The sequence below is a fragment of the Hydractinia symbiolongicarpus genome, chromosome 4 (assembly GCF_029227915.1).
Source record: "Hydractinia symbiolongicarpus strain clone_291-10 chromosome 4, HSymV2.1, whole genome shotgun sequence".
Taxonomy (NCBI): Eukaryota; Metazoa; Cnidaria; class Hydrozoa; order Anthoathecata; family Hydractiniidae; genus Hydractinia; species Hydractinia symbiolongicarpus.
The window spans coordinates 27,044,328-27,069,942 of NC_079878.1; the positions used below are offsets into that span (position 1 = coordinate 27,044,328).

General features: G+C 32.1%; 1 long non-coding RNA gene across 1 annotated transcript; it reads right to left on the reverse strand.

Annotated features, from left to right (window-relative positions):
• Positions 1-69: 69 nt before the first annotated feature.
• On the reverse strand, positions 70-25,079 carry LOC130642157 (uncharacterized). Its single transcript, XR_008982552.1, has 4 exons — positions 24,755-25,079; positions 24,332-24,408; positions 259-300; positions 70-181 (listed from the first exon to the last, which is right to left on the reverse strand). It is a non-coding gene; the product is annotated as an uncharacterized LOC130642157 (long non-coding RNA).
• Between the last annotated feature and the right edge of the window lie 536 nt (positions 25,080-25,615).

Below are 25,615 nucleotides of genomic sequence, written 5' to 3' on the forward strand. Positions count from 1 at the left end.
GGGGAGAGGTGGTCAGATATGGTGAATATTTGAGCTGACATACTTTTTAAATGCCCCTATTTACATAAAACCAACTTACAAATGAACTCATTAATACGAAATTTTTCAAATCCATCGTGGTCAACTCCTTCAAGACAATACTTTTCATATTGTTTTGATTAGAGAAGCTATTTTTACGTGTCTAAACAAATAATAAAAATTTTCAAGATATCGAAATGACTACTAGAAAGCAAAAAATAAAAATCTGATATTATATACCTGTCTCAGTGCCATTAATTTTTTACTTTTTCAAATTGGTACCTAAAACCGAAATATTTAGATTTACTTAAATTTATTTGTCGCAAAAAGCAGAACAAGAATTTCAAATCTGGTTGAAAAATCATTGAGTGCAAGAAGTTAAATAAGGTACTTACTTAAAATAATTGTTTATGACTGATTTATCTATTTTTAGGCTTTTATTTCATTATATAGCTACGCGATATTTCCTCACTTTCTGCATTAAAAAAAGAAAGTTTTGTAGCCCTTTGTTCGACAAAAAAATATAATAATATATAAAATATATATACTATATTTAAAGTAAGCTGGTGTCGATATAGACGAAATTCATGTGATTAAATTGAGAAAATCCATACACTGAACAAAAAATCTCACACCAAAGTTCTTTCACAACATTTTTTGTAGAATGTTTTGATCTGTTCATGAATTTTTTAATTATGCACTTAATGATCTTTAAAAATCTATGCGAGCAGGAATAATTAACTGGGTTTTTTACTTGTCATTATATTATTTTTATAATGGCTGCTGGCAGCGGGTTTGTGCATTATTGTGATAAGGATAGCAAAGATGAGAGGTGCAACACACATGCATTAACATGAAGCAACAACCAGAGCGTATAAGGTAAGCTGTCTCGGCTGTCGTTATTCAAGTGCAACATAACTGACGAAACTTTAATAGTTAATTGCAAATCTAGAACTTTGGCAGCCTGTTTCAAACAAATTCTTTAAGGTGGATTTCTTTAAAATTGTATTATCTGTAAAGTTTCACAACTTCCTGTTACAGAAGTTTTGTGCCCGATTTTCTCATGATTTCATGTCATTATACAAGCTAAGCCATCTTTGGAGGCAATTGTTAACTAAATTTTCGGAACAGATCACCTTAATAACATTTTTTCAGTTTTGAAACAATATTGTCGCACAAATAGTACTGAAGCTACAATGCTGCTTATAAAGTTCCAGTACTTGGCCAAAAACGTGTATTGAACTTCTATATTCTGCTTTTTAAAAAGTTTCTAAAACTTCATCTATTCCGGACGTCGTAAATGCTCAATGTAGAACACAACAGAAAATAGGTACTTGCAAGATAAATATCATAAACTTTTCATATGATGTCAAAATCTCTGTTGGCGTATAAGTTCTGGTTCAAGTAGTATTTTCACATAGAGAAATTGTTATATATCTAGTTTCTCATGCATTTTTTTTGGGGGGGATACTCCAACTGCATCAGCATTATTCACTTCTTTATTCCATGATATACATAAAGAAGCTACTAGGTGTCATAAGGCAAAGACAGCAAAAACAGGACAAAGCATTTGCAAGTATGAAAGTAAATTCACTCAAAAGCATGTTTCATAAATATAACTTTTCTTATCTTTTATGTATTTTCCCTGTCCTGCAGTTTACTAAACAAAATAATCTCTTATAATAATACGCTAAGTGTGTCTGTGTGTCTGTAACAGGCAAAGTGGATGTGTTTATTTTCCTTTGATGTTGCCGAAAATATCTTTGGCGTTACCGAAAAAAATATGTCTATTTTGTTAGCGGGTTTACTTTGTATACGTCACGTGATGAAAACGACTCAGTTTGATTTGCTGAAATAAATTTAACAGCTAACTTTCCAAAAATGGTGTCCCTCGACACCGAAAAAAACACAAAAGAATGGTCCCTTCGTCTTGAAAAAAGTGCAAAAAGTGATTCAGAGAAAGAAAACTCAAAGAAGTAGAAGTAGAAAAATAAAGCCACAAGAAGTTACTTCGGAAGTGAAGAGAGGAGCTAGGAAGTAGTAACGTAAAGTTAGACGTAGAAAATGCATGCTACAGTTTCAAGTGGATTGGAATTCAGAAAAAGTAAGAACTTTGATATATTTGTCGCTGAAGCTACGTGTTACTTTTTTTATGTAGTACACTTAAAATTGCCAAGCAGAATCGCATTCTTAAAAAAAAGCCATTAAAGCTCCAAATTCTTAAAGTTTTTAACACGTTTTGTTAAAAGTAAAAAAGCTAGCCATATTCGTTTATAATTTTTTTGCATAATTAATGTTTCCCCTGGTGCGTAACTAATGTATTTGTCCTAAAATTCGAAATGCTACATAAAGCTGTTAGAACAAACTAATTTGCTGGAAAAACGGAAAACGTTGGTTTGTTGAACTCACTGTTATCATTTTAACATTACTATTGTTTCTCTTTTTAATGTCTTTTACTAAGCATAAAGAGCTAGCTATAGACTCAGTTCAGTCTCTCCACTTAAGAATATAAGTGTGTCTTAGCTACTGTTAGCTGATAGCTAATGAGCTTTAAGGCTCCATCCCAAGCTGAGCTTGCTCTAACCTATCTTTTTTTTTATGAACACGAATTATGATGTAACAAGCTAACTACAAAATCTTTCTTGAACTTTTAGGATGGTGTGACTCATTGTTATGGCCATAGAGTATATTTTTTTCACATTACCTGTGAATCTACAAGGCGACCACAATATGACAAGTGGAACAAATTTTATAGAATTTAAAGTGTGTGTGTTAAGTTATTTTTATTGTTTTGTTTCTGAAATCCCGTTAAACTTTTGTCAGCCTACAGGTAAAATGCAAGTTTTTTTACAGGGATTTTTTACATTCGGTTGGAAATTTACATGGGTTTATGATTTGGGCGGGTTAAAAAGGTTATAAGAGGATGGTATGGTTGTCAGTTCATATTCTTCGTGTTGCAAAATGCTGTTTTTTAAAATTTTGTGTAAACTTTTGTGGAAATAGACCAGATGCAATGCATATACTGAAAGAACAAATCTTTGTAAATCAGACTTCACTGTAAGCTATTGTAAAGCTGATGTCTTTATCGGTAAAAATAACAGCCATATTTTACTAAGTAAGAAAAAATAAAACGAGTTTGAAAGTTAAAAAGTATTTATTTGTTAAGCTTTTCGTACACTAAGTACATCTTCAGACTATATAAACAACTTTGGCTTTATATTTTGTATTGTAAACTATTGTTTGGGAGAACTAACTGTATGTGATTGTGACTGTATTTGCGGGAAGAAAATTCCATGGTTTCGCGTTTTTGTTTTTCTTGAGAATTTTACAAAATTTTGTAGGGATAAATGTTTGCTGATGATAAAAAAATTATATATTTAATGTTCTGATGGAAACTGTTTTTGTTTTTTATATTTTGTAATCTAAATGTGGGGACTGTATGCACTGAAATCACTGATTTTTTAAAATTTTGATGTGTTTCATAACCTTTTTGTGGAAGATTAATGAGTAATGGCAATATACGACATGCTGAATGAACTTATTTTTGTTGATTAAGATGTGTTTCTTAAAAACCGATCTGTTTTACATTTTGTGTAAACTTTTGTTTACGAACCGTATACAATGTTTCCAAAACAATGATCTTTTTTAATTCAAGTTTATTCTTTGCTCATTGATTTTTTGACATTTAGGTTCAAAATTGTTGCTAAAGGGCAGTACGGAACTAAAAAGGAAAATTTTTGTGTTCTTAACTGGTTGATTTTTACATTTTGTGTAAGTTTTTGTGGGAGAGGATGGTTTCCAAGCGAAATGACTGATTTTTCTAGATTTAAATTTGATGTTTTCGAAACTATGGCTTTTTCATATTTTGGTATAGGCTTTTAGGGAAAGACAATATTTAAAATGTGTAAAATAACTTATATTTGTTGATTTTTGCTAACACTTGCAGGCCTCCTTTTTGACATTTCAGAATAAAATACTGAGGGTTTTCAACATAATCACTTACTTTTTACACCTTGCAAGCTGTTCTTTCTTATTTTGTGTAAGATTTGTGTGGAGGAGTTAATGCGATTTGACATTTAGTGTAAGATTTTAAGGCCTTTTTTTGTATATGCAGCAAAACATCTAAAAAAACCTATTTTTCCTTGGCCTTTTTCCTAAGTGGATTTTTCCACGGGCCTTATCGACTATCTATATAATAATACGCCAGTTAAGTGTGTCTGTGACAGGCAAAGTTGGTATCGTCATTTTCCTTTGATGATGCCGAAATTCTCTTTGAAGTCTCAGAAAAAATTATGTCCATTTTAATCTTGAAAAAGTGGTTCAAAAAAGCATATTTAAAAAGGCAAAAGTCCAAGTGAAGAAGTAGTAAAGTGAAGTTGGAAGTGAAAGTGGAGCTACGTCGAGCTAGAAGTAAAGTAAATTAGAAGTAGAAAATAAAGGCCACCAAAAAAAGCACAGAAGAACGATCCCTTTACCTTGAAAGAAAGGAAAAAAGTGGTTTAAAAAAGCATAGTTACATATTTAAAAAGAAAAGAAACCAAGCGAAGAAGTAGAAAAGTGAAGTGAGAAGTGGAGCTAGATGTAAAGTAAAGTTAGAAGTAGGAAACAAAGGCTTGAGTTTAAAGTGGATTTGAAATCACAAATAGTAAGAGCTTTGATATTTTTAGACGTTTGGTTTTTTATGTCGGTGGAGAAAGCAGACTCGCATTTCCAAGGAAAAGCCACAGTTTTTTATCATACCGCGTATGTAGCCATATTTGTTTACGTTTTGTTGCATAATTCATGTGCCCTGGCGCGTAACAAATGTATTGTCCTAAATTTCCAAATGCTACATAAAGCTTTTGGCTGACTAAAAAACGGAAAACGTTGGTTTGTTGGACTGTAGTGTTATTAATTTTACATTACTCTTGCTTCTCTTTATATGTGTTTTACTAAGCATAAATAGCTAGCTTTAGTTTTAGGTAAGTGCTCCTAGGTTAGGTATATTTAACTGGGTGTCTTAGCTACTGTTCGTTAGCTAATGTAAGCCTCTAAGTCCAGCTTCCCATCCCATATGGCTAGCTCTAACCTATGACTTCTGTTGATATTCCTCTTTTTAATTATTTATAGCTAAGTACTATAGTTTCCAAATTTCTCTTCTTTTATGAGCACAAATTATGATGTAACAAGCTAGCTAGCTACCTACAAAATCTTTCAAAGACTTGAACTTTTGCAGGATAGTAGGATGTATTTTTATGCCCATATAGTATAGATGACTTTCGTCGTTTACATTTTCAGTAGTAAGCTCTTTCGGCTTTGGCATTTGCGTGGCAGGGAAAAGGATTGGGGTGCTAGGTGAAGCAAAGTAATTATCAGTTCATTTCTTCAAACAAAGGCATTCTTATAACTTTTAATGAATTCAAATAAATCAGAAGCTATCAATCTACACTCGATAATAGTTATAACCCCAACGATGTCTCCATTAGAAGAAATAGACCTTTCTTCACCAAGTCCTAGCAGCTTTTTTCCTGCCACGCAAAAGCCAGAGCCAAGGAGCTTACCGCTAAAAAGGAAACAAATGAAGTCACGCTGGAATTTATCTATAATTTCTTTCACATTACCTGTGCACTTTACAAGGGGGACCACATGCAATATGATAAGTGGAACAAATTTTATAGAATTTAAAGTGTGTGTGTTAAGTTATTTATTATTGTTTTGTTTATGATTTTGTAATCTAATGGGTGATGACTGTATGGACTGAAACGACTGATTTTTTGTAAATTTTGATGTGTTTCATAACCTCTTTGTGGAAGATTGATGGGTAATGGCAATATACGACATGCTTAATGCAATTATTTTTGTTGATTTAGATGTGTTTCTCAAAAACCATTCTGTTTTACATTTTGTGCAAACTTTTGTTTATGAACCATACGCAATGTTTCCAAAATAGTTGATTCAAGTGTATTCTTTGCTCATTGATTTTTTGACATTTAGGTTCAGAATCATCACGGATCATCATACTTAAAAAGAAAAATTTTTGTGTTCTTAACTGGTTGATTTTTACATTTTGTGTAAATTTTTGTGGCAGAGAATGGTATGCAACTGAAATGAGTAATTTTTATAGATTTACATTTAATGTTAAACTATGGCTTTGGCATATTCTTGTATAAGCTTTTAAGGGAAAGACAATATTTAAAGTGTATGAAGAACAGAATTACTACTACAGAATTAGCATATGACGCTAAAGTTGTCTTAAACTTTGCAAATCTTACACGCTATCAAAGGCCGACGCTTGTCCGAGGTTACGACACGTGCATTTATACTTTTCTGATGCGCATGCGATTGATTTTTTCTTGATTTTTTCTTATCTGCTGCACATTGATCATACACCAAGGAAAGTCCATCTTTTAGAACAAGAACAGTCTCCAAAAGTATTGTTCTTGTTTTCCTTGTTGTTGCTTATAAGAAAGCGTGTATGTTATATTATTCTTACAAAATCGTTTATTTATGTAATTGATGGAAATATAAATTTTCCGATAAATATTTCATCATCATTTTTTTAACCCTTCTATTGTTTTGGTTTGTCACACCTTCATCAGAATTAAAATAACTAAAACCTTAATAAGCTAAAATTTTCTAAAACAGGCCTGCCTTACCACTATAACGTTTGAAAGAGACTAAGTAAAGACGTCTTTTAGACGTTTTGGTACCTACTGAAACGTCTCTAAAGCGTTTTTCATACGTCACAAAAAAGACGACATTTTTCTGTCAGCCAAAGCCGTCTTTAGGCGTTACGCCTTTAAATGGGTTGGACACGTCTCAGAGACGTCTCATCTTGTCTTTAAAAGACGTTTTAAAGACGTTTTTTAAGACGTCTCGTGTTCACTGACGTGGTACTGGTTACGTAATCTAAAATAATAATTAATTCTTCACTTTTTCCCTCTCTAAATCACAGACTGTTTTTCTCTAAACATAATTCAAAAGCCATCATAAATCATTCAAAAAACATAACTAAAACGACAACACTTTAGGTATAACTTTCATTTGCAGTTTTTTTGTTTGTGTTTTTTTCTTTTTTGAGACAACAAATTTACAACGTCGTGTTTAACTTCTATTTTGATTTACACATTTCGCGTAAAAAAGGCACTTTAGTACGCAAAATTAAAAACAGACACATCTTTTTCAAAAAATATCTTTTTGAATTGAGAAAAAATACTTTTAATCTGGAGGTCGTCATAACCGGAACTTAACTAAACGTCATAAGTTAAAAACTGACTGCCTTTTTGAAAATGTTCCCTGGGAAGAAATATCACCACTTGCTTAATTGGAAAATGGACTTAGCTCCACAATAATTAACCCAATGTTATTTTAACTATCAATGTTGTTTTAATAAATTTTGTTGACAAATTAAAAAATAGGTCGAACTATTTTTTTCTACTGATTCTGTATCCTACATCTTTGCAGCACTTGATAAGCTAATCTGCATTGCATATTGTTTTGTTTATGATTTTGTAATCTAATGGGTGATGACTGTATGGACTGAAACGACTGATTTTTTGTAAATTTTGATGTGTTTCATAACCTCTTTGTGGAAGATTGATGGGTAATGGCAATATACGACATGCTTAATGCAATTATTTTTGTTGATTTAGATGTGTTTCTCAAAAACCATTAGCGTAGCTCTTTATCAAAACTGATTTACGTTTAGTTGATTATATAGTTAGCTAGCACTGTTTTTGATAACATAGTTTTGACAACGGTAATTCCGCTTTTACAGTGGTCGGACAAAAGTACTAATTTTAAGACCCAAAGAGATGTAGCGTATGTTCTATTAGTTTCAAATCTATGACAGAGCAAAGTTGAACTAAGTTGGTGATATCGTGACAATAGCGCTGTCAGCTCAAAAACGAAACATTCAGAGTGAAATTTTCGTTGCATGGGCATTCATGCAGTGTTTCTAAGTTATGCAGCTGCACAACATCCAAAAAAAATTAATTTATCTGTCTGGAAAGGTCATTTACAAATAAATAGTTGATAAGTTGGTATTACAGGGCCTTTTTTTAAGATTTTAGCTGAATTAATGGCAAGTTCACCAGTGAATTTTATCTAAGCACCCTTTTGTTTAAAACTCGCGTTACAGAAGAAAAAAATACTTTCTGCTCTTAAGCAGTTGTTTCTTGTGAATTTGAGTGACATCACAGCAGATTTGACGCCGAATTGGCCACTGTTAAAACGCCGCTCCATTCGTTTTGGCTTACTTATATATTCAACAGGTACATTAATTACTGCTAAAAAGCAGTACGTGTGCTACCGTGCGGTCAAAAAGAAGTTTTAAAGAGATTGATAAGCCTCTAACCAAAATGCACTCTTTAAAAGGATCTAACCCCAACTACGTGTTTTTGTTACGATACATTTTTTTCTCTAACATGCGCAATAATAATTTTTGAGCGTTTTAATTTGGAATTACTTTTACAACGTTAATGCGATTTTTATTGCGTATTCTAGTTCTATCTTCTGCAACATAATAGATACATTACATGGTATTTATTAAGAGCTACTTTTATGGTAAAAAAAAGCTTGTTAATAAATCTTCTGCTTGTAAGAACCAGCTCCATCAGTACTCGGTCAGTGGCGCAATTTCCTTGGCGCGAATTTATCTATAATTTCTTTCACATTACCTGTGCACTTTACAAGGGGGACCACATGCAATATGATAAGTGGAACAAATTTTATAGAATTTAAAGTGTGTGTGTTAAGTTATTTATTATTGTTTTGTTTATGATTTTGTAATCTAATGGGTGATGACTGTATGGACTGAAACGACTGATTTTTTGTAAATTTTGATGTGTTTCATAACCTCTTTGTGGAAGATTGATGGGTAATGGCAATATACGACATGCTTAATGCAATTATTTTTGTTGATTTAGATGTGTTTCTCAAAAACCATTAGCGTAGCTCTTTATCAAAACTGATTTACGTTTAGTTGATTATATAGTTAGCTAGCACTGTTTTTGATAACATAGTTTTGACAACGGTAATTCCGCTTTTACAGTGGTCGGACAAAAGTACTAATTTTAAGACCCAAAGAGATGTAGCGTATGTTCTATTAGTTTCAAATCTATGACAGAGCAAAGTTGAACTAAGTTGGTGATATCGTGACAATAGCGCTGTCAGCTCAAAAACGAAACATTCAGAGTGAAATTTTCGTTGCATGGGCATTCATGCAGTGTTTCTAAGTTATGCAGCTGCACAACATCCAAAAAAAATTAATTTATCTGTCTGGAAAGGTCATTTACAAATAAATAGTTGATAAGTTGGTATTACAGGGCCTTTTTTTAAGATTTTAGCTGAATTAATGGCAAGTTCACCAGTGAATTTTATCTAAGCACCCTTTTGTTTAAAACTCGCGTTACAGAAGAAAAAAATACTTTCTGCTCTTAAGCAGTTGTTTCTTGTGAATTTGAGTGACATCACAGCAGATTTGACGCCGAATTGGCCACTGTTAAAACGCCGCTCCATTCGTTTTGGCTTACTTATATATTCAACAGGTACATTAATTACTGCTAAAAAGCAGTACGTGTGCTACCGTGCGGTCAAAAAGAAGTTTTAAAGAGATTGATAAGCCTCTAACCAAAATGCACTCTTTAAAAGGATCTAACCCCAACTACGTGTTTTTGTTACGATACATTTTTTTCTCTAACATGCGCAATAATAATTTTTGAGCGTTTTAATTTGGAATTACTTTTACAACGTTAATGCGATTTTTATTGCGTATTCTAGTTCTATCTTCTGCAACATAATAGATACATTACATGGTATTTATTAAGAGCTACTTTTATGGTAAAAAAAAGCTTGTTAATAAATCTTCTGCTTGTAAGAACCAGCTCCATCAGTACTCGGTCAGTGGCGCAATTTCCTTGGCGCGGAATCATGCTATATAAACAACAGACTGCAAAGAAATTGGTTTCTCAGTCTTATCTTGTCCTTATCGCCATTATTATCGCCGGGCAGAAACTTATTCTCCAATATTATTCTATTACGTGATCTCGTTCAATATTATAAAGAAAAAGGGGGCACTGTATTCGTCATACAATTGGACCAACAAAAAGATTGAGATTTGAAAATCCTTTCATAAGCTACATAGAAACTCTATACAAAGATGTCAAAGCCACTCTAGTTAACAACGGTCATCTGTCAGGAACTTTCGAAATAAATAGGGGAATAAGCAGGGATGTCCCCTATCCCAACCACTATACGTACTCCTAGCAGAGGTAATGGTTGTATGCATTAGGACAGAACCAAAGGTAAGAGGTATATATATTCCCGGAAAACAGGAAGAACATAAATTGTCTTAATATGCGGACGACACGACACTGTTTCTCCAAAATTTAGCATCTTACAACGAAGCGTTAAAAATATACGACAAATACGAAAAAGCCTCTGGTGCAAAACTGAATCACGAAAAACAATTGGACTGGTGATAGGAGAAAAGAAAACGAATTACGAAATAGAAAAATCCAAAATAAACTGGCAAGAACATATAGAATACCTAGGTGTTACGATTAGTAACGACATATTACATGATATAAATGAACATTGGACAAAACAGATAAATAAAATTAAAACCAAATTAAATATAATTAAATACAGACATTTATCATATAAAGGGAAAATCCTGCTAATACATACTATTCTTCTTAGTAAGATTTGGCACCTTGCAAACATACTTTTCATACCCAAATGGGCGGCATAAGAAATAGAAGAAAATATTTTTAGTTTTTTGTGGAATATGGAGACAGTATATAGATCAATAAAAGAAGGCGGATTGGGTTTGATAAATGTCAAAGAACAAGGTAATGCTCTCATACTAAAACATTATATGGAATCACAACAAGAAAAAAATAATTCCACCTCAAGATTTCTACCGAGATACTGGACGGCTATAACAATTAGCAAATACAAAAAGTCATGGAACTACTTAAGACAAAACACATGCATAATAACTATAGATTGCAATGTTTCAAAGCATTATAAGAGCATTTTAAATTTATTTAAACAAAATAAAGAAACCCTAAAACTGTCAAAAATATATTAAGTACTGCATAGGAAATACCATCTCCAGTCAAAGCACAAAAAAATGGGAGGCAAAAACAGAAAAAAAAATTAAATGGGAAAGTATTTGGCCAAACGTTTTCAACTCCTACAACATACCATCATGTAAAAACATAACTTTTACAATCCTACACCAAATTCTGCCGACAAATGACTTTTTAAATAAATGGAAAAGATATAGGTATAAATTCGGTATAAACTGCAAGTACTGTAAAGTGTAAATCGAACATTTATTATTTTTTTCGAGGACAATTAATTTAGAACATTTTCTTACTCCTTGAGAGTCTTAAAATTGTTTCACAGTTGCAACATACCCAGTGGGCACAAGAACGTTTTTTTAACGTTCAAAAGACGCCATTTTTATCGTTCAATTAACGGTCAAATAACGTACCGTTTGCACATTCAATAACCACTTCCTTCAGGGTGTTCAAATAATGTTCCATTTGTAACATTTAAGTTACCTTATATGGTGATTTAAGAAACGTTTAAAAACGTCATTAAGTGAATTTCGCAGGAAAGAAAGTTAAAAAAAAAACAGAATAGAAATATAAATTTATTAAAATTAAAATCGGTGAAATACAAACGGCGTTAATTATTATGGAACACATAAAAAATTTCAGTATTAATAAAATATTAATAAATTATAATAAATAAATTTTTTTTCTCCTTTGAGGTTTCTATCACGTGTTGCTTTTTCATTTGTACGGTCATTACAACACTGACATGAAAGCCAAGCTAAACATGCAGGTCATTACAACACTGACATGAAAGCCAAGGCATAAAGATTTCAAGAAAAAAGTCATTTTGTGCGACAGGCTAAACATGCAGGTCATTACAACACGACAAGAAAGCCAAGTCACCTAAAATTCAAGAAAAGAATCGCTGTGTATGACAGGCTAAACATGCAGGTCATTACAACACGACAAGAAAGCCAAGTCACCTAAAATTCAAGAAAAGAATCGCTGTGTATGACAGGCTAAACATGCAGGTCATTACAACACGACAAGAAAGCCAAGTCACCTAAAATTCAAGAAAAGAATCGCTGTGTATGACAGGCTAAACATGCAGGTCATTACAACGCTGACAGGAAAGTCAATTCATCAAGAATTCAAGAAAGAAACTCTTTCACGACAGGCTAAACGTGCAGGTCATTACAACACTGACATGAAAGTCAATTCATCAAGAATTCAAGAAAGAAACTCTTTCACGACAGGCTAAACATGCAGGTCATTACAACACTGACATGAAAGCCAAGTCATAAAAATTTCAAGAAAAAAGTCATTTCGTGCGACAGGCTAAACATGCAGGTCATTACAACACGACAAGAAAGCCAAGTCACCTAAAATTCAAGAAAAGAATCGCTGTGTATGACAGGCTAAACATGCAGGTCATTACAACGCTGACAGGAAAGTCAATTCATCAAGAATTCAAAAAGAAACTCTTTCACGACAGGCTAAACGTGCAGGTCATTACAACACTGACATGAAAGCCAAGTCATCAAGAATTCAAGAAAGAAACTCTTTTTATGGTCATTACAAAACTGACAAGCCCCAAACCATTTTCAAAAAATAAAGAAACAGTTTTATTTATATTTAAACCTTGGCTACATGGCTAGCTACACTTTTTATATATAATAAGAATTACCATATAGTGGCGTGCACAAAACGTTTTCCTCACAACGTTCATTAAACGTTAAATTTATGTTTGTTTTAATAACGTTAGAAAAGAAACGTTACAAAAACGTATAATCGTATACCGTTTTAATAACGTCACACTAACAACGTTAAAAATACGTCATTCAAGGGGTATTTAAAGAACGTTATTTTCATACCGTTTTAAACACGTTTAATTTAGGTATGTGTGGAAAACGTTGCAAATTAGCGTTTAAATAACGTTATTTTTTGGTTCCAAACGTTGCAACCAAAGAAACACTTAAAAATAACGTTATAATAACTTTATGTACCCACTGGGTAAACGCATACGTAAAAAAGGAAAGAATAAACAAATATCTGTGATTAGCATGTAAACTTAACAAAGTCGAATTCTAATAAAATTATAATACGAACTTGTTACTTTATCCTAAAGAAGCACTAAACTTTTCATATCCCTTTGCAATCTGGCCTCTTTAAATTGCAGAACAACTAAAACATTTTGCTACTTCCTTGGTGACTTTTAATAAAGAGAAAAGAGGCAATGAAAAAAGTAGTTTTGGGAGTTTTAATGACGTCAGCAGTGCAGAAATGTGTATAGCTTAAACGCTTGATCATGTGTTTTTAACGAACAGTTAAGAAGATACAAGGGTTAAATTTTGTTGACGTCAGCGTCAAAGTGCTATTAAAAAACAGTTGTATCCGCATTGTCTATAGTGTGTAGAGCTTAAAACTGCTACAGAGTTTAAAGTTTTTTTCACAACGTCATCAATGTGTCTTTTCTTTAAATGGTTTGGTTGACCCAGACTTAGGAAATCAGTCTTTTCTTAGGTTCTGGTAGCCCTTAGTTAACCACTAAAAAACATCTCACTTGCAAACCAGAAATTTTGGTCTTCTTTGTAATTTTCAGTAAAAGACAAATTTTTCGTGTTATTAAAGCAGATCTTAAATCAGACAAGTCTGCCAAGTTTTAATTCATAGAAAATTTTCTAGCGTGTATCTATTTAAATTTAATAACCTCCTTTTGGCTTTAAAAGAGAAATTCTAAATCAAAAACACAAGATTGCAACTAAGATACATTGCAGGGAAACACATACATAATGCACAAACCAAACGATTCTTTGTTTTTTTGTTTTATCGCCTTTTTTAGAACAAAACACAGGAACCCTAACACAAGAACAAAGGACACAACATTAGCCACAACAACAACATCAGCCACAATAGCAACAACAAGTTCAGCAACAACAACAAGCCCCCGTAGGTGTGGAGGAATGGAGAAAAATTTATTCTACATATAATTGTCCAATGGGTAACCTGATATAAACCTTTTTTCGCTCTAATGACCAATTAATACTAATTGTTTACTTATGTTTTAATTATTTTAGAATCCGAGGAGAGCAGTGAAGAGAGTGGCGTAAGTTTTTGCTAGTTACTCATGTTAATATGTTAGCACACTGTTTACTTATTAGAGATATGCGTTGTCTTTTGCAGGGAAAATGATGGTGCACCAGTTTTGGTTAGAGCTAGGCGGAGGAGATTAAACCGAGAGGAAAATTGCGAAATAGGAGAAAATAAAGATGTCCATAATGATTAGGTTTAGCGTTCTACAATGAAATGATATTCTCGTTTTAGTAGTTATTTTGTACCTCACAATGTAAGAGTGTTTGCAAAATCTTCGCATTTTATTGTGCATTTTGAATGTTTCTAATAAAACGAAAATCATGCGTAAAAAGAAATTTCTATATTGAGTTCCTTATAACGGAAAATGTATTCGTTCATTCGCTCTAATGACCACTTAATACTAATGGTTTACTTTTTTTAATTAATTTAGAATCCGAGGAGAGCAGTGAAGAGAGTGGCGTAAGTTTTTGCTAGTTATTATGTTAATATGTTATCACACTGTGTTACTTAATAGAGATATGCGTTGTCTGTTGCAGGGAAAATGATGGTGCACCTGTTTTGGTGAGAGCAAGGCGGAGGAGGAGGTTAAACCCAGAGGATATTCGCGGAATAGAAGACGAGGATGTTCATAATAGGTATGTTTAACGTTGTACAATAATATGGTTTTCTCGTTTTCTCGTGTTTTTTTTACCTCACTATGTAAGAGTAAGTCCCGTAAGTAAATTATAATTTAGTTAACAGAATCCTGGAGCATGGCATAAAAACTAAATTAGTTAAAGAAGGCACACTACTACCTCAGCCATAATTCCTATGAAAGAACTTACAAACCAAAAAATATAAAAAATGATTTACACAAATTCACTTTGCATTAGGATTTCCACATGCCATGGATAGATGCTCACGTGTTTTGGGCATCTTGTTCATTATTAATTGTCAGTTTGGTAATTCATTGCGTAAATAATATATTTATGAAATCGTCGCTTTCGTGTAATTCTAAAAATCAATTTTTGCGCGTTTCTAACAATTTTATTTTGTCCTTAAAATGTTCCTGTAACAATGATTTATCTGAATCGAACTTATTGCACAAGTGTATAGAAAAAGAAACGTTTTTTTTAATTGAGCACACGCGACTTTAATTATTTTGATGTAACGCAGAAGTTCTATTTTGAACGTTCAAAGCCAATCAAAAACTGAGAGTGTTCTGTAAGGGTGTTCAGGGTGTTCTGTTTTCTCAGCCGGATCAAAACGCTACACCGGAGAATGTCTTGAGGTATTTCTACGCAAAACAGGTAAATCAATGGATGGTAGCTACTGTCGTGTTAGTATTACAACTTCTATATTATAATCATTATTATATAATCACATCTCCCTAACTTGCTTTTGCATGTCGCCGGTGATTCATAATGACTCCGTATATTTTTAATTTAGAATTGATCCTCCTGTGAACCTCCATAACTGGCTTGAAGAAAGAAACTTACTTTTACCTTTAGTCGGAATTACATAAATACCTTTGCACTGTCATAAGACGCAATATAATAAAAATATACACTTGTTCCAAATAAAGGCGTAATTGGAATCCTTGAGAGCTGAGTTTACGAATTACAAAATTTACGAAACTTTACATCAGCAAATCTGAAAAAAGTTTTTAATTGTTTGTATTGCTTTATTTATTTTGTAATCAAACGAATCCAATCAAACCATGAATGCAAGCGGCTTTTAGATTGTCTGCTTAGGGCTTTGGTAATTTCGCATCATTCTTTTCTATAATGTGCCCTTAATGGTGATTATTTAACTTAAGCCTGTTCTCCACTTTAAACTTCCAAACAGAGCCGAGAAGAACACTACTGCTTGAAAATTTCATATACTGTTGCACTTTTTCCATACAGAGAATTAAACAATTCTCACTAAATGTGATTGGTTTACTAATGTTATACTGGTCGTTTTTGCACAGAGGAAGTTGATGTCGGTTCTACTTTCCCCGGATCAGAACAGGAAGGAAAACTTTTAACTCACGTGGTGTGAACATTTTATGCATGCTTAGAAGCTTTTCTGTTCCTGTCTAGAAGTGGAAAATAGCTTTTACTGACTGAGGCCATATTTACGTCAAACATTGACACAATAAATTTGAAAGATATTCTGAAAATGATTGTTTTTTACAAGATTTGTCATTCTGATCAAAAAAGCATAATGGACATGAATTTTAGTTTTTTTAAACCCTACTGGTACGCAAATTAGAAAACAGGATTAACTTTTAAAACCTACGCACAGCAAATCACAAAATATTGATATTTGTCCTCTTTTCTAAACATTTTCAGATAAATCTTGTCCTGAAATTCAAATCAAAAATTGGGTAGAAATGTATACAATTGATGTAATGCAATAAACATTTTTTTATCTTTCGTTGAGACTCGTGAATCTTGCAAAACCAACATTCCATTCCTTATTTTTATGCAAATCTCATATTATTTAAAAAAATTATCAAAACAAAGAAAGAACCAATAATTTTTCCAAATTCGGAATTTGATTTTTAAGGTGTTATTTTGATCAAGTATTAACACTGCTCTTTAAATTATTCCTAATTTTATAGATATTAAGACTGATGATTCTTAAAAAAAGCAAGTCTACCTATGTATTTTTTTCTCTTAAAATCAGCTATCGTGCATTATTCTATAACTTTATAATTGGATGTGTTCTGATGGTGTGGTAAATGCACCAGTAATACAAATACACAATAAATGAATTAAGAAGCTTGTTCTTATGTTTCCTCCATTGTGTAGAGCTTACACTTTTGATCAAGAAAATGTATATATTCGTGTGGTTTTGATGACATATACTTCGTATTATTATATTAGACTAAATAAATTTATCGCATAAATATTGCAAAAATGCTATTATAACTTTCTTTCTGCCTTTTTAACCATATATTTATATAGCACGAAAAATCCTACAATGCACTTTTCTTAAAAATCTAGATTTGAGAAAAGTATCGGTAAATAGATGCTGGAAAACTTTTTAGCTCGAGTCTTAGCCCTCAATGTAAAAAACAAGAAGTTAAGGTAGCATACTATGTGTATCAAATGAGAGAACTAATCACATTATACAGCATTACATGTGCGTCCTCTATATTCAGTATTGCTCCCAATGCAAAACAAAATAAGGCAAAAAAGGCATTGCTCAAAGGTTCGATCAAAATGAAAACGGTTTAAAAGTATAAATCACCATCTTATTGGACGGCTTTGTTTCAATATCATTGTTTCATTGTCAACGTTAAGTACAAAACTTCGCACGCGATAATTCTTTCCGTTTTCTCAATCTAATCCTCACAATTTTCATATTTATACAATCAGGGTTTTCTTCTATTTTAATTTCATTCAAAATTTCAATTTTTATATAAATATTTTTACTGTATCCTATATTTTATTATTTTACATTGTCTTTTTATCATTGTGATTTTAAATTTTAATTTTATATGCATTGTTTTACTTTAATTTATATTATTAATCTATAATTTTATCTTGTTATTCCGTTAAGTGTCTTGGAAAAAAACAAAAATCTCACATCAAAATAAATTAAACCAAACAACACTGAACACAAGACCTTTTAGAATATTCTGATTCCGTCACTGTTTATCTCATCATTTTCTTTTTTCACCAATACCTCTTCCTTTGTACCCTGAGTTTCCCAATGATGAAGATGACAGCTATAGATACACGCCTCCATATGCTCTCTGTTATCCCCCAATCAACGTGTCATTTAATATGGTGAAAAAATGTCTTTTTTAATTTTTAATCTGTATTTGATGTTCAAAAATGTCTTTAAATGTAGTCTCTTTTATAGTGAGTCTGGTGATTGTTCCAGCTGCGTTCTACTGTTCACGCATGAGTGCTGCTGTTGATGGTGAAATATATTTAAATTATATATTTATTTTTTATATATATATTTTGAAATATTTAAAATGTTATTTTAAAATTATATCTTTTAATATTTTTAAATGCCATTTTAAAAAGAAAAAATTTTGAAATAATAATAGTAAATACATTAACATTCATTAGCAATGCGCAACAATGAAGCATCAGCAACAAACAAATTAGCTCATTATTAACGGCCATCATTTGCAACGACTAAAGAATACTTAACTCCTCTCGCTTTACTGTACTCCTCTGCAAGATTGCTCGCACAATAACACCGCACAATAACACTGCACCATATCCACTTCTTCCCGGATCCTACCCATCAGGCACACAACGTCGTACAGACGTCTGCTGGTAGTCGCTGCTACGTCGCAACGTCGGCTACGTTGTTACAACGTCGCTTCGACGTCGTAATTTCCAACGTCGTATTTCGACCATAAACCAACGTCGATCCAACATCAGGATTTCCGACGACGCATACCGACAATAAACCGACGTCGATCTAACGCTAGGTTATCAGACGTCGGATTTATACTTCAACACGACGTTGTACCAATGTCGCATCAACGTAAGATTCGATAACTCTTTCAGGGAAAAATTATTTTTTCTTAGAAAAATAAAAAACGGTTTTTACAAATGCAATAACTGACTGACTTTTGGAGATTGTACGAGGGATACTTTTTTATTAAGATTTTATTTTTAAGAGAGAAAGCGCAAAAGTTTCCTGTTCAAATTTGTAATACCAATAGATGTGACCAAAATTATGCAATTTGCTTTGTTAAAACATCGTACTTTTGAACGAGGCAATATTCGAACGGAAAAGAAGTCGCATCGAATTTAAAAATACACACAACGTTTTTCTCTTAAAAAAAGTTGAAGTTGCAAACGTTTTTTAAAATTATTTGTTGAAGCGAAGTTATATATGTGTCAGTTTCTTTCGCGCTAAAATCATTAGGCATTTGTTGTTGGTTTTTACGAAGATATAGAAGGAAAGAAAGTGGAAATATTTCAAAATATAATGAAAAGGATCAGTAAGTTTTCTTAATTCCCTGAATATTTATAGGAAATACAATGTATACATATTTAAAGTTTATTTAGGTCATTATTTCGTATAAGCTATAGAAAAATTAGATTCGCGAAAAATGCTAACATGAGTTTATGGTTTAATTTCAGTATTAATTTTACATGTCTTTTAAATATATAGATATTCTTTAATTAAACATATGAAAGGATTTTCTATTAAAATAACGCTCCAACCTGATGTTTGATCAACTCAAACTGACTTTAAGCAATAGATATAATTTTTCTTTTCATTTCCTACCCGGATAAAAAATTGAAGATAACGATTTTGTGATAGCCTAAATTTACAGAAGAAGATAAACTTTACATACAGGGAATGACTTTAGGTGGTAATATCCCTATTTTATGTGCAAAAAATTTGTCCCGTTTTTGTCGCATTTAGCTTTGAGTTGGCTTGAAGAATTTACAATATTGGAACAGAATTGGGTGGTTGTGTTTGTGAAACGAAGTTAATGTGATTGTTACTCTAAATTAACCGCAGAAGTCATTCTGAAAATTTCAGTTCATGTATGCCACGAAAAATGTTTTTATGAAAGTTTAGCATTTAAAAGGACAGTCACGATTTCAAATATTCGAAATCGCTACGTATATATCCATATTAATAATATTTGAAAAGTATTCTTTTAAATATTTTGAATTTTCACATTTAATTGGATTTTTCCACATAACATATTCTTGAGTTTCGGAAAAGCAATCACCTACTACCAGCGGATTGTTGTGCAAAAAATCATCAGTCGAAAGGAATTTCCTGCAGCATTTCTTGTACGATAGATCAAGTCAAAATGTTGCATCCTTAACAACTGTTGCTTTCAACGAGTCGTGAACTTTATGAGATATATGTCGCAAATATCTTGATATCTTAAATTCTTCAACAGGAGTAAAATTTGTCCATGTTTGTATGAACCATTCCTTTTATTAGACAGCACCAAGCAAAAGATAACTGTATTTACATACACTGCAATACGATATGCCACATTTTTTGTAAATGTACTACATCAAAAGCCGAATTGGTTAAAATCAGTGCGTGATCATGTTTTATCAATATGAAACAGCAGCATGGTTCAAGTTGCATTTTTTTCAAGTTAATATTTAAGATCCTATGCAAACAATTGCTTTATGTCCATCTACAGGAATTGCTCAAACAGTTCTTTAAATCCATCAAAGTAACAATTGTTCTTATCTAAAAATACATGTATTTTAATAATTAAAAATACGTAAACAAGACCTTCAAAGCAAGAAGACAATACTTTTGGCCAATACAACAGTTCAGTTTACCAAAGCACATGCGTAGGATAGTTAAAAAGTCAAAAGTATAAAATACAAGTAATTGATAAAATTATTTCTCTCACCTTGTGAAAAATTGGCATCCATGAACTGAAAATTATGAAATTTCAAAATACTGCGACGTAAGTGCACACCAGCTGCGTTTCACAAACGTTACAACCAGTCGTAAAGTTATACTTTGATAGAAATAATTTTAGCGATTGAAAACGTAGATGGTATGTTTATTTTTAGCTCTGTTTATATACAGTGTACCCAGGTATAAATTAGCTAGAATTATGAGCGAGTAATACTAGGAGAAATTTGTAGTATAAGAATATCCTAGTTAAAATTATAAAAAATCATTACAATTGGTACTTAAAATCCACGTCAAAAGGCCATTGACAGTAATTTTTAGTGCAATTGACAATTAAGCGACAGGAACTTTCAATTGGTAATACGAATTGCATAGTAGTAGTAATGTATGCTATTTTACTGACAAAGTAACTCTATTTTAAGTTCGGGTAGCAAAATTTGTAAAAGAATTTCTATACAAGAAGCCCAATATACCGTAGAAATGACAAATTCAAAATAGGTGAAAACTTATAGGTAAAAAAAGTAATTACAAACCAAGAAGGGGAAAGGGGGATAGTGTAGAATTTAACCTCGAAGTCAGGCATTTTAATTTTACCTCATTTCTTGCGCGCGCATAAAAATGAACTGACGTAGTGATACAAAACTACATGTTTTTTGTATCGTTGTTGTTTTGTTTTGACAGAATGGATCAATAACGTTTTTGTTTACTTATGTATATAACTCATAGATATATATAACCAAGATCGTTGTTAGGTTGCAGTACTTTAAACTTTCTGTTTTACATACGACACATGCGCTTATCACTTTCTGTTTTCCATGTTAAATGACATTATATGGTTAAATTAACCGCCAACGTGGCAATGATATTTAACATTAGTAATTATTTTTATATAGCTACTCTATTTTTGTATAAATATAATTTTGTACAATTATTATGCCAAAATTAGCTTAAATTTTCCGGATAACTTTAGATAAAGTGCTAAAATTTTTTTGACTATTCCTAACTTTTATTATTGCTTCTGATGAAAAAAAATTTTGAAAAATTTTGTACTTTGCTGGGGTTATTGCTTTTCTTGGACGGGGGTAAATTCTTTGCAATTTTGAAAACCGTAAGGTGATATATGGTTACTAGGGATAAATATCAGACCAGATTTGAAGGAAATATCGATCCAGCAAATTGACGTCATTTCAGATCCATATGACGTCATTATATTGTTTTCCTTTCCTCGATTATCTTTAAACGCCATGTTTTACATACATGCCAAGTTTAATGACATGAGCATTAATATTTCTGGTAGAACGGGTCTTTTTATCTTTATCGTTAAAATAAGAATTTTGCCGAAATGACGTCTTTTTTTATCCCAATGAGGTCATTAAAATTACTTTTTTCATGTGAAGCACATATTTTGTGTTCATTCCACAAATCTACCAAGAATCAAGGTTATATCATTAGTAACACTCTAGAAATTAAAACGTATTAAAAAATTGGGAAAATGACCATTTTTCACATGTCTCACGTCATTTGTAATGCCTATGACGTCATCAAATTACTTTTTTACCTGGATTGAGTTCGTACTAAGACATTTTGCAATTGAGCTAAGTTTCATCACTTAAGCACAAGTGGTTCAGGATTTATGGCCCGCGGTAACTTTGTGCCCCCCAGGGTTACAAGGGCCAAAAAAGCTTTTCGTACACAAGATGTCAAATGTCAAATCGTATTAAATCCCACATACAACGGACATATGTCAATAAGAAAGGCTTGCAAGAGTAAGCACATATCTATGAAAATAAGTTCTTTACACATTATACCAAATTAAAGAAGAGGATACACCAAACAATGCACGCGCCGTATAAACTTTTCTCATATAGAAAACCGACCCAACAGGCAAACTATCATTCTTGTATAACAGACCCTGCAACTGATTATTGAAGTATTGTGTATACAATATACTGTAATACACTTCAGGGCTGTAAGAATTTACTTTGTCCTCACTAACTTTTCTAATTTGATTAGTATAAATGCCTTGTTTTCACATCGTGGAAACTACATCCAGCGTAAAATTAACTGATTTCTTTAAAATCGCGAATATTACGATAAGTGGCGAGTAGAATTTATTTAACACTTATACACTTTCTGTTTATTTAATAGAACGGCCGTGTATTGATAGAAGAGAATCCAAAATTCGTTTTAACCCTATTCGGTCCGGTTTTTTTCGAACATATTACGACCGGGGACGGCGGAATCCGCCCACCCCCCCCCCCCCCCCCCCCCTCAATAACTTTTCATAGGCTTAGTAAAATTAAATAACTTGGCACACTTATAGTACGTCACAAAAAAAAAACAAAATGGCAGCAATAAATTTTTGATTACGTCAGCACATTTTCTGTGAAATCATCAAAAGCTTGAAATTTGTTCAAAATGCCACTTATCTGCTTAAAATTCAATTACTTTAATTCTAGAGCGAATTTCTGAAAGCTAAATAAATGTTATTTCACATTCTTTCCGGTTTTCACACAGATCTTGAAAAATTGCTAAATATTGCAGAAATGTTAATCAAATTTTCGAAAACAGACTCAGTCGAGCTGTTATTCTTTTGAAATTAGAAGTAATGAAATGGGAAGTTAATAAATTTACAAACCGGAAGCAATGTCAAGTGTTTTCACTTTATTCTTGTTGTCGATATATTTCCTTTACCTGAAGAGCACTATCTTACATTGGTAAACGTTACTGAAATGAATTGTTTTGAGACCTAATTTTAGGTAAAATTCTTAGAAAATACAATTCGCAACAACTAATTTCAGCAAAGTTGGCAAGTCCTTATATTTCGCGAAAATGTTCTAAAGGTATTATTATATTTTTTTGTATTGTAAGTTTTCAATTAACATAATTTCTGCTTATATCTTCATTCTTATATACCTATATCTTTATTTAGATTCCGAAGAACTCCGCTTCAGGGAAAGCGGCCTAACTTAGTAATATCGAGAGTTTGTCGCTACATTCCTTTTGGTACGAATGTGTGACGCAACCGTTGAACGGTAGAAATTGAATGAAATGTAGGTTTTGAGTTTGTTTTACTTCCTTAGCGCGGAATTGGTACCACAATGAAGTTCCTTTTGTTTTAAATTTTTTAAAGAAATGCTAGCTTAGACGATAATACCCTAAGACAACAAACATAATCTTGCATTGGAACTGTATTACAATACGAACTTTAAAAAGTCATTTTATTGTATACTTTTCACGTGTCATATGGTCTCTAGCAACAAAATACAAAAATTTGTGTATTTTATTCATCACTTCTCGCGACAATACTTTGTGTAAAATAATTTTTTTAAAACTTTTTACTCTTTTAGCGGGGAATTGGTACCACAGTGAAACTGCACAGGAGTTAAAACTGCCTTCCTAATGTTTTAGTAAACCCCAAGCATGCGATAGGTTTGTGATTAAAGTTTGACAAGGGATTTTTGCACTAAACACAAAAATGCCGCGTAATTAAAATATATATGATATAAAAGAGCAACTTTTTGACCCTGGTCTAAAAAATGAATAGAAATCAAAACATTTAAACTGTGGTAATGCAAACGAATGACTGAATTATGGTCAACTATTTAGTCGCTTTTGTTAACAGCGATTTGAAGATGATATATAAATTATGACTTTTTTGCACTTTTTTCATTACATCGCACAGAAAGAATGATGATCCTAGCTACATATCTAAGCGGAAAAAATACACAGAACTAAGTTTACTAGAAATGGCACACCTACTGCACACTTCTATTTGCTTACTATAAAAATGAATACACAAACTTAAAAACACTTCATACCACCTTGGAACAACCTCTCTGCGTCAGTCATTTTTTTTCATAGCAACTTTTTGTTGTCATCATTATCTTGTTAAAGTCATCTAAATAAGTAAATACAAATTGGTTAAAGAACTGTTTTAATTGTATTTTTTGATACATCCTTTTATATTGCTCATGCCTGCAATATATTTTTCTTGCACAACGTTTAGATGATTTTCGGATACACATCTAAACACATCTAAATTCGGAAAAATATCTCGTCCGAAAGAGGAAGAATGTCCCAAAAATTAATTTGCCTTGCCTCCCTCATCTCGTATATTTCTGTATGGTTTTTAAAAAAATGATTTGTTATTTAGAATATAAGAACAATTTATGTTTAGCCAAAACATTACAAAACTTTAAAGGATGTTTTCCAACAAGCGTGGATAAATTAAAATCTGCAGTCACCATTGTTTTTTTACACCATTGCCACTTCATACACCGTAGTTTACTGATATTTCGCGCCATTTTGTATATTCAGTTATTGCCTGCGAAAGTAATAACAATGTTCCCTCAAAAATCTACGCACTTTAAATACTAAGAATCCATCGCTTTAAAAATGTTACTTACTTTTTTGAAACACGTTGACTTTGTTGCTCTTTAACTTTGTAAAATTCTGTGATTTTCTTTTACACTATAAACGAAATAAAAATTTTTTTGTAATGCTTCTGTATTTAGAAAACTTGTGGATGAAAAATAGTTTTTAATATAAACTTTATTTCTGAATGAAAAAATAAAAATTACCTCACCAGATAAAACACTTTAATTCCTTCCTCTTGCACTTCGTATAAAAATGTCTGTTAAGCATCATGTTCAAGTAAGCAAATTTTCTTGGTTCATTAATTTTTAAAAACAGAAAATTTCCATTCCGTCAATTTATGATAACTTCACTAACTTTATATGCGCTTAGAGATTAGTGATTATCAATTTCATTTAGAAGACGGGAATAAATTCGACAAGAGACCATTTAATGTAATTAATTATTTCTTCAAAACCGGTTAAAAATATATTTGCGCGATGTTTTACGACGAACATTTCATAAGCAACAACAAGTAGCATTCTTCAAAAAACGTAGCAATTAAGACAGCCTAAGTAAACCGAGTAAAATGAGACACTCGCAAGGTAAACGACTAACAAATCGTGGGTGTTAGCATGGATGATTCTTGCCCTTATTAATATTTGTACTAAAAATTACTGTGCGCTTATGTGGAGAATACTAAATATTTCAATTAAAAGGAAGAAGCAGGTTACGACATTTCTTCCCTTACT